This window comes from Neomonachus schauinslandi, chromosome 3, assembly GCF_002201575.2.
Source record: "Neomonachus schauinslandi chromosome 3, ASM220157v2, whole genome shotgun sequence".
NCBI classification, from domain to species: domain Eukaryota; kingdom Metazoa; phylum Chordata; class Mammalia; order Carnivora; family Phocidae; genus Neomonachus; species Neomonachus schauinslandi.
The window spans coordinates 176,289,222-176,308,205 of record NC_058405.1 but is presented as its reverse complement, the minus strand read 5'-3'; the positions used below and the strand labels follow the sequence as shown (position 1 = coordinate 176,308,205).

At 39.9% G+C, this 18,984-nt stretch overlaps 1 pseudogene; it reads right to left on the bottom strand.

Annotated features, from left to right (window-relative positions):
• Positions 1 to 586: 586 nt before the first annotated feature.
• LOC110591995 overlaps positions 587 to 18,984 on the bottom strand; it is a 74,458-nt pseudogene continuing 56,060 nt past the window's right edge.

Here is an 18,984-nt window from a genome sequence, read left to right as displayed (position 1 = left end):
TGTGTGTGTGTGTGTGTATTTTAAACAACTGAAATGATTTTTATAGTCTGGTGAATTTGGGAGCCACTAAATTGAAGGAATTATACTAATGAATATTTCTGCTTACACCTGTTTCTTTCTTTTGGGAAGGGGTACACGGGAGTTATACTATTTTCTTATGGTTCAAAAACTATGTAAGAGATGTTTTTTGAAATTGTACAGATAATAAAGGGGAATATACAGATACATTTTAGCACACACAGGGGCTTGAGGCTATTTCGTATAATCACTCACTCTATTGCCTGTTATAGAGAAAGTGGTCAGTTTAACAACATAAAACAAAACAAAACAGAAAGAAGCAATCACCCTGAAGCCCCTCTTACTGGTCAAGATACTAATTCAACTCCGGTGTCTTGCCTGATCATCCAGCTCTTTTATACATGCATACACAGTCTTATGCTTTTCCAATGGGTATTTATTATTAGTTAAGCCATGATTCAGGATCCCAGGGTGGGGATCACCATGTACCCGGGTTCCCCTTCACTACCCTGGGAGAAGGATGGAGGGCAGAGGAGAGGAGGGCAGAGGAGAGGAGGGTGGAGCCAGTTCACATCTTCCCAGGAAATGCGCCTTGTGTCTGGAGGTCGACCCGGGCTGACACCCAGCATGTGGGGCAGAGGGGCTTGTACACACGCCGGTACCATTCACACATGGAGATGTCATCCCCCTTCAGCCATCGCTGCCTTCTCACAGTGGTGGACACCCAGGTAGTTCTGCCAGCAACTCCTGGTTCGGTTCAGGTTGGGAAAGAGGCTATCAAAAGGGGAATCTGGTAGTTCTTGATTTTGGCCTTGATGTCTTCTGTCAGGGTGCTGACTCCTAAAGACACCCCTGAAGCAACTCACGGGTCAATGACACCCTCAGCAAAGACCTGCTTACACCTGTTTCTTTCAGAGTTCTCCTTCCTCCACTCTTTATAGACCTTTCTCCATTTCAACAAATATTTATTGACCCATTTACCATTCTCGGTGGTGAGAATATAGCAATGAATTTTTAAAAAAAGAGAGAGAGGAAACCTCCTTTCCAGAACTTGACATTCTAATGGGAATAAAGACAATATTGACATATACATTTATTATTTAATATGCAGTAGTGATAAATACTATAAGGAAAAGAAGGTAAAGTGTTAGAGAGTGGGTGGGGTGGTAGGGTGGCTCTTTCCATAAGGAAGTCAAGTAAAGCATATCCGAGAAAATAACCCCGGCCAAGACTTAGATGCAGGAAGGAAGCCATACAGAAATGTTTGAGGAAGAGCATTTCAGGCCCAAGGGAACAGCAAGCGCAAAATATGGCAACATCTGTTAGGGACATCTCAAGGGCCAGGATGGCTGAAGCCAGAGACTAGGGAGAAGGGGGATGGGAGACAACCTCAAAGAAGGGCAAGAGGGGCCAGATCAGGTAGCACAAGGCCAAGATAAGGAGGTTTGATCGTGTTGAGCAGGAGAAAGTTATGATCTGATTTATTTCTATGTGGAAAGACCACAGGAGTGAGAGGAGATATTGCAAAGCCAGTTAGAAGGCTATTGATATTAATAGCCTGGGTTAACTACTAAACACAGAATTTCAGTGAATTTTAATATGATGTAACCAGTGGGTATAACAAGGTCCAAAAATATCAGGGACCCAGAGGCCTCACTGTCTACCATTACCTAGGGATTCTTCTTTTTTTTTTTTTTAAGATTTTATTTATTTATTTGAGAGAGGGACAGAGAGCACAAGCAGGGGAGAGAGACAAGCAGACTCCCCTCTGAGCAGGAAGCCCTATGCAGGACTCTATCCAATGACCCTGAGATCATGACCTGAGCCAAAGTCAGACGCTTAACTGACTGAGCCACGCACATACCCCTTACTTAACGATTCTTATGTATTTTTTTCCAGTTAGCTTACAATCAAATGTGTAGCCTTTTAACATTCCTTCTTTTTTAGTAGAGGATGCTACCTTTGTGTCTTTTTTTCAAACAAGAAGGCAGTTGGGTTTTCCAGCCCGCCTTCTGACTCTGCCATTAGGGAAACATACAAACAGCCGATTTGATTTTCACAATATGTTTTATTAATAATAAGAGCAGGTGCATGAAACACATTCCCACCCAATTCATGTAACCTCCTTCCACATTTTCTAGTCACCTGTTTGAGTGGAGTTAGAAATAACTTCATTTGCATACAATAGAATGGCACCTTTCAAAAATGTACCCGTCTACCAGCAGAACTTACCAGTGACCTGCAACACAGATTTTCCAAATATTTGCTCTAAAAGTGTTCATATCCTTTGCACAGAACAAAATTATTTGATGAAAGTGTTATTGTGTTTTAGACTGAGGTTTTTAAGTGGTTTAATTATAGCCATAGAAAGCTGCGTTTTATGTATCATATTGACAAATCCAAAACCATATTTCTGAATTTAACGTTCTCTAAGGAGGTGTTAAGAGCATACTGGCTGTTCTTTCTTTTGGCAAAAGCTTCATGCTAGGTAAAAATGCTTCCACTGTTATTTTTGAACTATTCTATTTTTGACCCTAATCCTTTTCTTTGCTGTGGTTATGGCCCTGAGTCCCTAAATTATAGGCTCCCCGGCAGTTTCAAAAAGCTAATTCACACCACCGTGCACATTAGGAAGGTGGTGTATATAATATTCCACTAAGGGAGACTCGAAGTACATTAAGCCCCCACCAGTAACCAGTCACGAGTCAGGCTACAACTGACGCTACTCATTTTTCTACACTGACAAGTTTTCATTATGTGGCTTTCCCAGAACAATTTAGAAATTGATCTGCAGCTGATGGAAGCTAGGATGAATCAGGCCCATAAGTGAACCCACAATGTTAGAGCAAAGTCAGAACCAATGCCGAGACTCCAGCACAGTGTAAAAGGTGAGCAACACGCTCCCTCCTAACTTCCTCCTCCTCACACCCCCTACCTCCTCTTCCACAGACAGTATGCACAGATCTCAGACCCCTCCAAAGGACTTCTCACTCTGGCAATATCCCCCTGGCCTGGAGAAGCCATGTAGACTTTTCTTTCATCCTCTGTTTACTTATCTCCTGCCTAATAGGTCAGAGGCTCACACTCTTGGAAAAACAATTCTCTAGTTATGTGTCTACTGGTATGAAAGAAAGGGTCTTTTGTTTTCTGCACAATTGTGTAAATCTGGTTGAAAATCTAGGGTGTTGATCTGAACTTGCTCTATGTAATTCTGGCATGCTTGGGGACCAGGGGATTGCCCGACAGAGTATGCAAGGGTGGGGTTGTGCAACCCTGGGGAGACTTTGGGAATGAGATGCTCTTAAGACTGTTCCAGGGGACTGAAAGACTCTGGGGATATGCTCTGGTTCCAAGAAGATTAAGAGTGATAAATGAGACTTAAGCTGATAGAGTTTAGCCAGGTAAGTGTTTGTGGTGGTGGTGTTGGTGGGTGTATGTGTGAATGTGCGAGTATATGTATGTGTGAGGGGGGAATCAGTGGGTGTGTGTTATGGGATGGATGTAGGGATAGAGGGCAAAAGGATTGTCTGAAGAAGGATTAAGACTTCAAAAATAAGCCTCGAGCTATCATACAAATAAGTATTTATTTAAGCCAAAGTAGATTACCTTTTTTCCCCATTCCACCCACTTTTTGTGAGTCAATACCACCCAATTCCCTAAAATTGGTGAATACATCCCACAGTCTGTTTTCTCCCCTAACAGCAATAATGATAGCAGCAGTTCTTTTTTTTTTTTTTTTTTTTTTAAGATTTTACTTATTTGTCAGAGAGAGAGAGAGAGAGTACACACAAGCAGGGGAAGCAACAGGCAGAGGGAGAAGCAGGTTCCCTGCTGAGCAAGGAGCCGGATAAGGGACTTGATCCCAGGACCCCATGATCATGACCTGAGCCAAAGGCAGATGCTTAACTGACTAAGACACCCAGGCGTCCCAGCAATCAGTGCTTGAACAGCTTTTGTGGGCAAGACCAAGTGCCAGAGGCTTTTTGATGTAGTAGGTAGCTGGCAACTGGTGAGCTTTGACCCAGCAGTCACATTCTTACATTGTGGGATAAATCAAACTAATTAACAGGGAATTTTACTCTAAATGCTCTCGAGGGGGAGAGGGTCATCTTCACACACACTAGAAGTGTCTTGGAAGAGCTTCAGGATAACCTCACCCCACAGTAGCACATCTACAGGACCCAGCCTTCAAAAACATCTACTGAGGGTGACCACACCTCTCAGGCAGTTGCTCAGACGTGTCTACTGGTCTCTGTGGTGATAAGCCCACCCACATCCAAACTCTACACTCCTCCAGACTGGAGGCCAGTCGTGGCTATGCAGGAAATAACTGAGAACCATCTCAGAGATGAAATACCTTGCTGTGAGGTCACCTATGTGGGAAATACCATTTGAGGCTTATGCTTGTTGCATCACCCTATCTTTTTCAGAAACCCTTTTGTGGCTTAATAATGAACACTTGGTTGAGTACTTTCCATTACAGAGCCCCAAGACAAACATTCCTATCTGGCTCCAGCAGAGTGATGGGTGCACAAGAGGTAATCATTCTGGTAGCAATTGTGTTAAGGAATTGAGAGCTTAAGGGAGTAGCTTGGTTTCCATGATCAGTGGAAAATATAACAGACCAAGAAATTAATAAAAAATAAATAAATTGGCTAAGGAGTGAACCTTCCTTGATTTTTATTATTTTAAGTACCCAGCTACAATATTTTATTTTTAAATAGTGAAATATATTTGAAGCCTCAGGCCAATTACATTTGTTTTTTCCTTTCACCTGAAAATCATGTTGATAGTTGGCTCACTGTTTGGTAGGACAAAATGGTTGATAGTACATTCCCAGTGTGAGAAATGGAAGCATCCCCAGAATCCTCCCCTTGGAATGATCAAAAAGGAGGTGGAAGGTGAGTCGGAAAGAGTTTCTGTGACAGAAACCCACCAACTAAGTTTCATCTTCAACAGAACATTCTGTGAATGGTTTCAGCCCAAGTCTGCTTCCTTCTCAGGGTTTGGGTTTGGATGTGGGCAAGTAAAATGTCTATAGAACAGGGAGGCTCTCTATTGATGTAGCTTTAGCCTGTCCAACTTACCTGAGGAAAGGTAGTTCTAACTGAAGGGAATGCTGCTCAATCAAGATTTCTTGAGAGAATGAGTAGATAAATGAATGAATCCAATGCTGTTTGTCACAAAGAAGCAATCCTTTATACACGTAGAAGCTGATTTTTTAACTTAAATTCTAGTTAACATACGGTGTAATATTAGTTTCAGGTGTACAATTTAGTGATTGAACACTTACATATATCACCCAGTGATCATCACAACAAAGGCATTTTCAGTTTGGAGGAGAGGATATCCATATAACCCAGTTACATTAAAGAGTTCTAACTACCTGCGGTTATTGGGATAACTATGCCCCTTGGGAGATTTGGAGGCCAAAGATAACCTCAACCTGGTTATCTATCATTCTGGAAGACTGATGTTAGTCATGGTGATGCCAAGTCCTTTGTGACAGAAAGTACTGACAACCTCGAGTAAGTTGCAAAGCTCTTTGCAACTTCCATCTAGTTAATCTTCAGTGACACTAGACGTGACCAAAGAAGACCTAAAACAAGCAAATATTTTGATGTCACGAATCAAAATGACCAATTTGCCTTCAATTTTGATCAATTTCTGGTCAATTCTGTGTAATGGAAATGATTCCTTTTTCGATTACAAAATTATGAAACTTTCGTTTACTAGGGATACTAATTATTATTTCTGGCTAACCTTGTTGGTTTAGGTACGGATATCTGTCTCTTCACTGAAGAAGGGTATGGCTGGTTATATAGCTGAGATAAATAACATAGCATTGTTGCTAAAACCACCTCAAATCCTACCATACATCCATGTGTATCACACCATGTAGCTCAAAACGTTAATTAACATTCACAAAGGTAAAAACTACCAAACCGTAGAACAAGCTAAGGAAAACTCCCAACATCTTGCTTTGGACATTACCCTTTCACTGAAAAGGAAAGCAAGTCAGCTTCATTGATCACATTGTCCAAATTCATCATCAGATACGATGATGGGTGTCAGAACATTTTGAAAATATACAAAGCTTTTAAAAAACATAATATGGTACTATAACTATTAGTAAATTTCTACTTGATTTTGAGTCCTTTGAAACTGGTTTAATTGTATAGTATTTACGATCAGATATCTTGCTGGATTGTGTTTCTAAATGATGATTATCCATTTTTATACTTAGAGTTAATCAGATTATGTGTGCAATAATGCTAACATCTAGCTGTTAGTTCTGTGCATGCACAAGTGCAAGCAATCTTTTGGGCAAGCAATGAAAGAGTTGTGAGTGCAACCATTGGGGTATAAGGAACATTTTTAGTTTTTTGTTGTTGTTGTTTTTGTTGTTCTTAATCTTTATTTCTGCCCCTGCATAACAACAGCAACAACGAAATCTTCTTAAACTGCAAATAAATCTCTGAAAGTGGTGCCTGGAAGCAAAATTTAATGTCTGTATCATTGTCTTAGCCAAATTAATTTTTTTTCTGTAATCACATGTTCTAAAACTTTCACACTGTCCTCAGTTTATAAAACTTAAAGACCTCTAAAACTATTGGTTCACTCGTTCTCACTATGGTACTAATCGTATCTTCAGCAGATATAAATGAACAGGGATTGGACTAGATAGGCCAATTAGTACAAATAAAATTCAGTTCCAGAACTTTATGTTAAAGCAAAACTTCTTCCACTCTGTCCTGGGCTCACTTCTGCTGGACTTGCTGTTGAAATTGTGTGAGCAGACCCTCCCTGAACATCTGTAGAGCCTGGGTGAGGAATACAAATGGAGATTCACACATGACACACATTTTAAAGCAATACTTTAATGTAATAAATGGTTAAATAAAATATGTGCCAGCCACCTATCTTAACCAATATCCTTTCATAATGACAAATTTAAAAATATGTCTGAGCTATAGTTTTTACATAGCTAAATCATAAAAATATCATTTCAACTTAGTCTCAATAATTTAAATGGTTAAGTATATAATGTAACTGTAATCAAAGTATACGTTAATCAAAATATATTACAGTATATCCTATGTTTTATTGAATGTATTTTCATCAAAAATATAAATTAAGGTAAGAAAATAAATTAAGGCAAGGTCTAAAATTTAAAAATTTTTGTAAATAATTTTATTACACTTTCCAAATCTTTTTCGTAAATATTGAAAATATCAAAATTAAAGGATAATAAATGAATTGTAATTACCTTGGGCACAATTTTTAAATGAGTGCATTTAAATGAAACTAACTTTTAATTTTTGAAACAAATCTTTATTTTCGTAAATATAAAGCTACTCATTATTCTAGCATTCAATGTCCATCCAGTTGTCAATGTAAACAATTTGTATCATGCTTCATTTCTGTTTTATCTCAACCTAAGTATGGACTAATTTAAAAATAACTGAATTCCTTAATATTGCAAAAATATTTCTCAGTCACCAAGTTGCACTACTGTAAATACTGTGTTAATTCATGTGTTCTTCCAGAGCCACGGATTGCAGTATGGAGAGAAGCGAGAAGATGGGCACTCGGTACCACATCAAAAGGACACCTCATTATGGGAGAAGCTATTACATTCCTGCTCTCTGAGAAGATTTGACAAGTTAATGAATTTTTCTTTTCTCTTCTCTTCCCTAAGTACTTCCACTGCTCAGACTGTCCCTGTGCTCCAAAGCAGTGCCCACTTCCTGTGTCAGCAGCCACCTGGCAACCCACATACCTCACAGCCTTTGGAAGCAACTGCTAATTGTTTTGAGGGGCTAGGAAAAAGCATTTCCCTGGGGCCTGAGGAGACTTAGTCACAAGAGCAGATGTTTAGTTTATAGGTTGCGCAGGGCAAGCGCTCAGTTCAGAACTGCAAGTGATGGAAGCATCCCATGTCTTTAATAAAGTAAGATTTCTCGTGTTTGGGATATTTGGGCCCATGAAAGCACACATGGAGGAAGAAGCCCAGGCTTGGCTGGGTATAAGGCGTATATGAGATGTGAACTGGAGCTATTGAGAATCTTGATATGAAGCTTGAAGACGGAGCCAACACAATGGAAGGCAGAGTGGATTGATGGAAAGAGATTGATCTATGGAGAAAATGTCTGAAATCTGCATTCCCCTGCCCCTGAGGCCAGGTATACATCTGAATTTTCATTTGGTGAGACAATATATTGTCTTTCTATCCTTAAGTTATTTTTAGGTGGGATTCTGTCCTTTGCAATAGAAAGTCACAACTGATATAGCAGGAAACCATTCTCTTTCCAGTACACTAATCACCAGGAAGAGTCTTGCCAGATTTGACTTCATTTAGTAGAACGTGAATAGGAACTAGTGTCCTTTAGATTCAAGTTCTGGATCGTGTCTGGGTGGCCAGTCTTTTCACCAAGGCCACCCAAGCACCCATCCCTACTTTTGCCTTCTGGTTTCAACTGGACTTTCTTTAGATGCCAAAGACCTCTTTGAACAGCTAATAGTGACTCAGGCAAGAGGATCATGAAGAGGCTTGAATATGCCAAGAAGCCTTGAAAGTGCTTTTCATAAGAGCATCATAACTATGCCACTAACATGTTCGTTTATTACATGTGGAACTTGTTAAAAGGGATAAATACCTAATTTCATAGCCCACTGTAGAAGAGAGTATTGCATTTCTTAAATCTAAACAACCACCCATTAATGCTTAATTCCCATGATTTGAAAATCTTTTCTAATCTCATTTTTCTTTCCGCCTCCAGCTGAGTGATTTTTTTCCATATATTTAATCATTAACATAACATCGGTGTTGCTTGTAAGGTAATACCACCAAAAAGCCCGCCTATGCACTAATGGCTTAGTTGGAGGCTGCACATTCCTAATGATTATGCATTCACTTCAAGCTTTCATTGTACAGTAGCAAAGTCGACTTGAAGTAAATCGTAAACTTCACTTTAGTCAGTGTATCACATATCAAGATTTTTATAAGTACATGTTGACTTTTTGGTAGAGGCCCAAGTCCCCAGTCAGTCTTCCAAGAAGGAAAAAAAAAAAGAAAAGAAAAATTCACAGAAATAGAGTGGGTGGAATCATGCCCTACACTAATAATATTTCAAAGAATACCTTCTTTCAGACTACACAAAAATATAGTGCTTACATTTTTACAAACCCACAGTTTATGTAGAAATTATTTTATGTTTAGATATCACTCGCTAGTAACTGGTATTGAGCCAGCCTGAGAGCTACATAAACACCAGATTTTACACATTACAGAGCTCACACAACATTTTGCTCTAAGCTGGCTAGTTAGTTATAAATCTACATGCAGTTTATAGTCTAACCCCGCCCGGAGAGCTCCCCTGCTCCCACCGTTTTGGGGTTTTTTGTTGTTTGGGGGTTTTGTTTTGTTTTGTTTTTTGTTTGTGTGTGTGTGTGTGTGTTTTGGCCAAGAAAAGCAGCAGGGGGATTTATATATAAATATATACACCCAAAGAAATCAAATCATACATGTGCACTTTTGTAAACTAGAAATTCCTGTATCTTTTATTGTAAATCACTACCAGATGTCAAATAGCAAAATGTTCATTACTCTCCCAAATAATAGAGTTCATTAATGAAGCTCATTTACATTGTGGAATCTTGGTCTCTGTCACAACTGGACAGGGTTTAAGAAGTTGGCTGTTTTTTTTTTGAAATCATGCAGATGGGGAAATAACTTTAACTATTACGCTTCAAAGACAAAGAAAATATTAAGCATCTTGGGGCAGGGTTTGGTCATCTCGGGGTAATAACTTCCAAATGAAATGAGGCTTCCTTCTCAGAGAACAGAAATGGTAGCAGTGTCATAAGACAGAAAGATAGATATGTTTCTGGCCCATCTATGGCTTATAACTGTTCACTATAGGAAATATATTCTAAGGGCATTTTAGTGCTCTGCATAAACTTTTAAAGGCAGTCTGATTGCTCTAGTCCAGTTACCTGAATAATCAAATCTTGGGCTCATAACTCTGTGATGATAGTATTTGTGCGGAAGTACTATTCTAAAAGAAAATCTCCCTTTCTATGGAATAGGTGGTCATTCGAAATGGAGTATCTATTTTAGTGAAGTTAGCAGATTGTAAATAAAATCGGTTACCAGTCTATATAACCCTCTAGAAGTGACACACAAGTCACACTCTGACCACCATTCGGCCACCGTCCGTGGATTAGCAGGCATGGCATCTTCAAAAGGTCTTACTAAACATATTTCTCGCCACTGTATGTGTGTTCTATTGCGTGGAGACAAAGGATGTTGAAAATAACACAAACATGACACTGACAGTTAATCAGAAGGTTTTTTTTTGTCAGCAAAGCTGACCTAGAATGACTCATAAGCAGCTGGAGGTCAACCTTTTGTCCATAATACTTGGTTCAGACACTTTGGAACCAGTGTAGGTGTGATCACCTGTAAGAACACTGATGCCTGAATGCATCTATGTGATCCACTTCTCAATCAAGCATTTATTTGCTTTTATGCAGACAAGTTGTGTGTGTGTGCGCGCGAGCTCGCATGTGTGTTTTTGTGTGTGCCATTCAATTTCTTAGTGGGCAATATTAGGTAATCATCAAGAACATCCACTTTGGAATCAGTTACACACAAGTTTGAACCCTAGACCCATCACTCATCAGCAGTGTGGCTAAATTCTCTGAGCCTCAGTTTCCTCTTACATAAAATGGGAATATTAGCGAACACGTCAGAGAGTTATGTGAGGAATTAAATGAGAGAGAGTGGATGAAATCTTTAACTTGGTGTTTCACACAGAGTAAGTGCCACACCTCCAGTGATAAATAATAGCAATAAGATTTTCCTAAAGAACCTTCTACGTGCTGGCACACACTGCTCAAACTCCCTGGTTTTTCACTCGCCTGCTCCAGGCAGCAAACCGAGGACTCAGACACATTGGGAGGCATTAATATTAATTTTAAAATGAAATACAATCAGCATTTGAAGTAATTTGAAAATCCAGTACCTAGAATTTAAACGATGCTCTGCTGTCAATTATAAAGAATCACAGAGCTGGAAGAGAGTCCTGGATTATGGGAAGACACCTTCATTTTAATGCTGAAAAAACTCAACGCTGGAGAGAAGATTTCAGTTCCCCCCACACACATCCCTCCAGAGGTGGTGCTGGGAACAAAATCCGGGTCCAATCCCTGTTCCGACCCCTGCTGCCTCCTGCCCTTAGTTTAGGCTCTGCTGCTCCTCTTGGGTTTATGACTGGGACCAGACACCAACTTTTCTGAAAACACCAAACTAAAGAAAATGTGACAGAACCTGGGCCTGCCCTTGTCACTGAAACCCTGAATCATAGAGCATCACCTAATAAGCTAGGTTATAAAATTTTGTGAGAATAAAAACGTAATAATGTATGTGAAAGCAAATCTTAAGAGAAAAAATTTTATGTAATAATGAGGATTAATATTATGCATTTCTCTTATTATCAATTGCATGCTTGTTAAATTGAATCAGATAGCAATTTGCTGAGAATACCTGGTGTTTTAAGACCTCCATTCTATGCTAGGAGAAAATTTCATTATGAAGAGGAGAGAGAGAGCTGAGAAGAGCCATGTCTCAAGAGCTCTTAACACAAAATGAATTACTATCCCCATCTTATAAGCAATTTTTGGTCTAAAGTCTCCCAGCATCTGGAGAAGACCAGGCTTATCCGTTGTTATTAGTGAAGTAAGTAAAGCCCAGGGTGATAAAGTGACGTCTTAGAACACATATTAGCTCCAGGTAAAAGTTACTCAAACTTAATGCTGATGACAGGATTCTGCTTATTTTGGGGGAAAAAAAATATTGGCCACTGAATGTTGGAACCTGAAGGCAATTTAGAAAAAAAGAGGTTAGCTTGGCATGGCTATGCATTTTTTTAGCTCTTTAGAATGCAGTTATGATCTTTAACTGAAATCCATCTTTGATTTTAAAAAGGAGTCTTTAGTTATATTTCTTCCCAGAGAAAGACACACCCTTTGTTACACTTATGCTTATCATTCATTCCTTCTACCCTTCGTCTAACTTCTAAAAATCTTCTCTGAGAAATGCAATCTTCCATTCAACACACTGGAGTTCTTAAATAAGAGACAACGAGTTGTGTTTGAAGAACCTGTTGGTTTTCTCATAGGGAGGATAAACGATGCTTGAGTTTTAAGGCAGATTTCAAGGATTCCAAGGAGTTATTTCCTTTTTGATTAAGTAAATAAATGATAGATAGATAGATAGATAGATAGATAGATAGATAGATAGATAGATATAGATCTAAAATCTCTGAGTGCTCTGGCAGTGGCTTCAGTTAGCTTCCAACTAACTGAACAATCCATATAGTAGAGGCTGGCATCTCACATAGATTCTTGAGAGCCAACTCTGAGGAATTTGTTCAGCATGAACAATGGGACCTTAAAAAGGGAGCAGTGGTCGGGACGCCTGGGTGGCTCAGTCGGTTAAGTGTCTGCCTTTGGCTCAGGTCATGATCCCAGGGTCCTGGGATGGAGTCCCACATAGGACACCCTGCTCGGCAGGGAGCCTGCTTCTCCCTCTGCCTCTGCCTCTCTCACTCATGAATAAGTAAATAAAATCTTAAAAAAAAAAAAAAGGGAGCAGTAGTCACGTATGGAATGTACCTTGATGGAAGCCCCAGGATAAGGGCAAACTGGCATCTCTTATTGTCCTGTGGTGTTTGGGATTTCCTGGACACCCCCTTGGAGTTCACTTTTTTAGTCATCCTCTTAGAAGTCCCCACTTTCCCTTTTTGGGTGGTTCAAGGACTCAACTGACCCTGCTGGGATGCAACTTTGAGCATCTAAATGTTGCAGATGTTGGAACACTGGCATTTTGCCACTCTATCCATCTAGCCATCCACCCACCTCCCCCAAAGTATTCTTTGCACTAATTAAGGGACCCAGTTGCTAAAAGGTCTTGTTTTACTTTGTTTTTAATGCTCACTTGCTACTGTGGCATTCTATAATGGGAAAGTTAGAAGCTAGAAGCTGCTGGTTGAATGAATTATTTTGTGCTATTATGGCCAGGTCAACATATGTGAAATGGAAAGACAAAGGGGCATGCACGCTGTCCATTTTTGCCATCATTACAATGAATATTGATCACCACACATCAGTGCAGCTGGAACAATTACTGGTAATCATGGAAATGGCCAAAATGAATTGATTGACTGTTGTTTCATCCAGTTTCCCAGCTGTGTAACCAGCTGCATAGCCACCGTCCGAGATAAATCCTGCTTATGGGGTCCTAAGGCTTTTTGATCATGAGACCGCTTGTGAAAGGTTATTAAATGGGTACTTGAGGATTCCATCACAGTTAGAGCACCTTTGAAGATGCCCACCTCATGGAAAAACTAACTATTTATCCACCAGGATCCCATCCAATGACATTGCCCCTACATGACATACACCAAGCCAAAGCATTTTTAAAACAACTGAAAAATACTCTAAAGCAAGTAAGAATTTGAACTCTGGCATTGCTGATTTCCCACCCTGTTGTCAGGTGGAGTTTACAAATAAATAAATTTAAATAATAAAAATAATATACTTTAATTTGTTTATTCATAGTAAATTTATACCTGTTAGTTTCTCAGTGGATTCAATGCAGTGACACATACACATACACACACATGCATTAAGAAAAACAGATGCCAATTTTTCATATCTACTAATATTGTTTGTGACATGTGGGTGGCTGAACAGTGTTTAAAGTCATGTGAACTGCTAGATGAGACTCTTACCATTGACAAGTTCTGTTATTTATTAAAGAAGTTTTGTTAGTTTAACATTGGTTCCACATGAACAATAGTTTTGTATTTTCTGAGTCATCTTTTTTGCTTGCATGAAAATAGGACACCCTTAGCCCAATGGCAACAGACTCTGACCTCTCTTATGCTTTCCATCTGCACTACATTCATCAAACCATAGAGTTTGGAATCTGCAGCCTTTTTATGCAATTTGAGTAAGAGAGGGGAGGGAGTGAAGCACTAATAAGCCTCCCCTAGAGGGACCCAAATGACTTCTAGCGCCATCCCAGGGATTTGGGTCAGTGAAAGACCAAAGCTATACTGACAACTTAACTTTGGACAAGGGCAAGCTTCAGTTTGGAAATGGCTCTGCGTCTGCTCGTCTTACCCTGTGGAATTCTGAGTCTCTGAGGTTGTTATAGTTTGTAATGGATGCCTCATATTTCCCCCATACAAACTGGAATGTTCAGGTTGTCCTCCACCCTGTCCAGGGGGAAGCATCTGAGATTTGGAATAAACTCTGCTTGAGTGATCTTCCAAGATGGGAGAACAGGAATGAGGACCTATTATCAAAACACCTTAAATGGGATCTTGGTGAATATTTTCCTTACCAAAAATTGTGAAAATTCATGGAACACATGGCCTAATAACAGGACAGGATATTGGCAATCAGAACTGCCCTAGAAGTCAGAACTCTTCTTGAAAATCCAAAACACATGGCCTGGATAGTGATCATCCAAATTGATTTCCAAATGGTGCCATGGTGATTACAAACACTTGCAATTATGACACCTGAAAAGGTTAGAAAAAAACAACTTGAGGCAGAATTAATTTATATTACTGTTTTAAAAATTGAAGTTTTAAAATGTATTTATGTATGATTTTTTTAAAAGCACTTGGACTTAGATGTGCAAAACACGAATATTTACATTCCTTTTTTGGTAAAATATAATTGTGGCTTTCTATAATTCCTGTTTTTCAATGACTTAATGTTCAAGTGTGCTCTTTGTTACAAAAGATGGAAAGAATTTATTTTGACATATGATGATTTCCCTTCAGCTAATTCCACCATTAGTCCTTGATCATTAGTGCTAATGAGGGGAAACAATGTGAGGATAATCCAAAAAGGGTCGATAATCCAAAAGGCATGTATACTTGACTTAGAAATGTTTTGTATTTATTTTTGGATATGGATATGTCTGATATTATTGGCATTCTCATTATTGCAAATAGTATAATTAAGTCATATTACAAAGAAGTGGCTTAGAATGAACAATATAATGTTTCAGAACTTACTTTACTTGGAATTTAATGGATCATCATGAATCTAGGCAATGCTAGTACTATTCTGAGAAGTATCAGTAGACAATTTTTGCAATGAACCCATCTCTTACTTTAGGCTCAATCTTCCCTTTCCATCACTCTGGACATTTTCTGTTTACCGAAATCCTGAATCCCTGATATTCTAATGGTTCACTCAGCTCTGCTCTGACATGCTAGATACACCCAATTGATTAATGAATAGCCCATGTCAGACTCACAATTTGATCTGAAGGAGGAAGAAAACTGAAAATAAATCAGAGTTTTAAAATCCAAAATCTTATACTTGAAAGAGCCGGGATTTGGTGTTAGAACTCCTGAGTCAAAGTCCTAGTTTTGATGGTCCCTCTATCTGTGATGTTGCATAGATGAACTTGCTTCTTTGGATCTCAGATTCCTCATTAATACAGTGAGTGGGTTGAAACAGGTTAGTTCTTTGCCAAAGGTCCATGTTCCAACAGGATTGCCTTAGACTGCAAAAAGTCCATGATAAAAGAGGATGAGGGCGGGGGCGGAGCAAGATGGCGGAGGAGTAGGAGACCTGGATTTCGTCTCCTCTCAGGAATTCAGCTGGATAGGGATCAAACCATTCTGAACACCTACAAACCCAACAGGAGATCGAAGAAAGGAATAGCAACAACTCTCTGAACAGAAAAGCGACCACTTTCTGGAAGGTAGGACGTGCGGAGAAGTGAATCTGAGGCGATATTCGGGAGGATAGACGGCGGGGGAGGGGCCTCCGGCGGCCGCTTCTGGCAAGTGATAGAGCCGCGGAGCACAAAATCGGAACTTTTAAAAGTCTGCTCCACCGAGGGACGTCACTCTGGTGGCTAAGCGGGGGGTGGAACCCTCGGGGACAGTGTGGTCTCAGGACCCACGGGTCACAGAAAGACCGGGGGTGCCTGAGAGTGGCAGAGCTCCCAGGTAACGGAGCAGGGAAGCCGGCTGCAGAGGCGGAGCCCAGGTGCGGGCTCTCAGCTCGGGGTTGCCATAAACCGTGATCCGCGGCACAGTCGGGCCCCTGCTCCTCCAGCAGGGACCCAGCAGGGACCCAACAAGCGGCAGATCCGGGGAGACTCACCTTCCTCCCCCGGGAGGAGCTGCGCGGGAGTGCACCACAGGGATCTGCTGGGTTTGGAGACTCCACCCGGGGTCGGGTGCCAGAGATAGAAACGCGCGGTCACAGGCTGGGTGAGCACGGAGTGCGGCCAGAGACCGGGGAGACGGGAGTGACTGACGGCTTTTCTCTGGGGGCTCACTGAGAAGCGGGGCCCCGAGTTCTAGGCTCCTCTGGGGCGGAGATTGGAAGGCCGCCATTTTCACTCTCGGCCTCCAAAGCTGTACGGAAAGCTCGCAGGGAACAAAAGCCCCGGAGAGCAAACCCGAGCAGATTACTTAGCCGGGAGGGGGCAAGGGCGGGCCAATTCCGCCTCTGGCAGAGACATTTGGAAACCACGGCAACAGGCCCCTCCCCAGAAGATCAGCGAGAACAGCCAGCCAAGACCAAGTTTACCGATCAATGAGAACGGCAGAACTCCAGCGCTAGGGGACTACTGCACATAGAATTCATGGCTTTTTTACCATGATTCTTCAGTCTTTCAAAGTTAATTTTTTTTAACTGTCTTTTTTTTTTTTTGAATTTTTCTTCTTCCCTTTTTCAACCAACATCTTATCAATCCCTTTTTTTAAAAAACATTTTTATTTTTCATTTTTAGAGTCATATTCTATCCCTTCATAGTAGTTACCCGTATTTTTGGCATATATATATAAGTTGTTCTCTCTTTAAAATTTTGAGATAGTTTCTTCTAACAGATTAAAATATACCCTAAATCTCTAGTATATGGTGTTTTCTATTCCCCTGCCTGATCACATCCTCTCCCTTTTTTTTTCTTTTTTCTTTTTTTAAATCCTCTTCTTTCTTTTTTCAAACAACTTCTTATCAATTCCTTTTATAAAATTTTTTATAATTTCCATCTTTACAGTCATATTCCATCCCTTCATCATATCAACCCTTATTTTTGTACATATATAAGTTTTTCTTTCTTTAAAATTTTGGGAGGCACTTTCTTCTAAAAGACCAAAATACACCCCAAATCTAGTGTGTGGCACTGATCTATATACCAGCCTGATCATATTTGATCACATTCTGTTTTTTTGTTGTTGTTGTTTTGTTTTGTTTTGTTTGTTTGTTTTTTTATCTTTATCTTTTTCTTTTTCTTTTTTTTTCTTTCTCTTTTTTCTCTCTTTCCCTTTCTTTTCCCACTGCTTCAGGTCTTTTCTGATTTGTTTAGAGTATATTTTCTGGGGACGTTGTTACTCTGCTAGCATTTTGTTCTCTCATTAATCTATTCTCCTCTGCACAAAATGACAAGATGGAAAAAATCACCTCAACAAAAAGAACAAGAGGTAGTACCGACTGCCAGGGACCTACTCAATACGGACATTAGTACGATGTCAGATCTAGAGTTCAGAATCATCACTTTAAAGATACTAGCTGGGCTTGAAAAAAATATGGAAGTTATTAGAGAAACCCTTTCTGGAGAAGTAAAAGAACTAAAATCCAACCAAGTAGAAATCAAAAAGGCTATTAATGAGGTGCAATCAAAAATGGGGGCGCTAACTGCTAGAATAAATGAGGCAGAAGAGAGAATCAGTAATATAGAAGATGAAATGATGGAAAATAAAGAAGCTGAGAAAAAGAGAGATAAACAACTACTGGATCACGAGGGCAGAATTCGAGAGATAAGCGATACCATAAGACGAAACAACATTAGAATAATTGGGATCCCAGAAGAAGAAGAAAGAGAGAGAGGGGCAGAAGGTATAATGGAGCAAATTATAGCAGAGAACTTCCCTAATTTGGGGAAGGAAACAGGCATGAAAATCCAGGAAGCACAGAGAACCCCTCTCAAAATCAATAAAAATAGGTCAACACCCCGACATCTAATAGTAAAACTTATGAGTCTCAGAGACAAAGAGAAAATCCTGAAAGCAGTTCGGGAGAAGAGATATGTAACCTACAAGGGTAGAAACATTAGATTGGCAACAGACCTATCCACAGAGACCTGGCAGGCCAGAAAGGACTGGCAGGATATATTCAGAGCACTAAATGAGAAAAATATGCAGCCAAGAATACTCTATCCAGCTAGGCTGTCATTGAAAATTGAAGGAGAGATAAAAAGCTTCCAGGACAAACAAAAACTAAAGGAATTTGCAAACACAAAACCAGCCCTACAGGAAATCTTGAAAGGGGTCCTCTAAGCAAAGAGAGAGCCTAAAAGCAACATAGACCAGAAAGGAACACAGACAATAGACAGTAACAGTCACCTTACAGGCAATACAATGGCACTAAATCCATATCTTTCAATAGTTACCCTGAATGTAAATGGGCTAAATGCCCCAATCAAAAGACACAGGCTATCAGATTGGAGAAAAAAACAAGACCCATCGATATGCTGTCTGCAAGAGACTCATTTTAGACCCAAAGACACCCCCCAGATTGAAAGTGAGGGGGTGGAAAACCATTTACCATGCTAATGGACACCAAAAGAAAGCTGGGGTGGCAATCCTTATATCCGACAAATTAGATTTTAAACCAAAGAGGATGAGGATGTTGAGGGTCAATAGTAGGTTTCTCCCAGTTCAGGAAAAAAAGCAATGAGATATTTATGTGTTAATAATTGGTTGTATTGACACTCTATGCAACATTGTGTTTGGGGAAAAAATAACAGAGGGGAGAAAAGAAAAATTTGAAAACTAGACAACTCTCTTCAGTTCTAATATACTTAATTACCATCAGGTTAATTGGAACACCCATGAAACCCTTGGGAGTGTTTGCAAA